At 51.5% G+C, this 655-nt stretch overlaps 1 protein-coding gene across 1 annotated transcript in view; it reads right to left on the bottom strand.

Annotated features, from left to right (window-relative positions):
• LOC121916069 (SCAN domain-containing protein 1-like) overlaps positions 1-338 on the bottom strand; it is a 5540-nt gene extending 5202 nt beyond the window's left edge. The window contains exon 1 of the mRNA XM_042440816.1: positions 199-338. The gene's annotated coding sequence lies outside the window, so the exon portion shown is untranslated. The remainder of the gene's footprint in view (positions 1-198) is intronic.
• Between the last annotated feature and the right edge of the window lie 317 nt (positions 339-655).

The raw sequence follows: 655 nt of genomic DNA, 5'->3' as shown, positions 1-655 counted from the left end.
CTGGCAGATATTGACCACAGAGTTGCAATGGAGAGTCCTAGACAGGTCCCGGCGCTTCTCGCCCACGAGGGTCCCCGGTGCGAATCTAGTCGGCGCTTTGGAAAAGGACAGACAGAGAGACAAAGAGTCCCCCCTTTGTTGCCTCTCTCCCTCAGAACAGCTTCCTTCCCCGGCCGCCCTCCGTAGCCCTTCACCCACCGACCCTCCGGAGAGAAACCACAGGCGCCCGACGCTCTCTACTCCCAGCCAAGGCCTTTTTCAAACCGACCCGGAAGGAGTTCCTGGACTACTTCCGGGGCGGAGGGAAGCGCCAATCATGAGGGACTATTGTTATTATAGGAGGTCAGGGAGGGCTGATGACGACAGTGATGACGTCAGACACCCGTTCTTAAAGGAGCAGCGCTCGTTTTAAGCTACAACTCTATGGTCTTTCCCCCTTTTGGCTGAATCTAAACTGCAACTCTGTGGTCTTTTGGCTTAATTAAAGCTGCCACTCTATAGTCTTAGCTTAATTAAAGCTGCAACTCTGTAGTCTTGGCTTAATTAAAGCTGCCACTCTGTAGTCTTGGCTTAATTAAAAGCTGCCACTCTGTAGTCTTGGCTTAATTAAAAGCTGCCACTCTGTAGTCTTGGCTTAATTAAAAGCTGCCACTCT

The sequence above is a fragment of the Sceloporus undulatus genome, chromosome 9 (assembly GCF_019175285.1).
Source record: "Sceloporus undulatus isolate JIND9_A2432 ecotype Alabama chromosome 9, SceUnd_v1.1, whole genome shotgun sequence".
Classification (NCBI taxonomy): domain Eukaryota; kingdom Metazoa; phylum Chordata; class Lepidosauria; order Squamata; family Phrynosomatidae; genus Sceloporus; species Sceloporus undulatus.
Note: the sequence above shows the minus strand (reverse complement) of the source record. Positions and strands in the feature narration are given on the sequence as shown.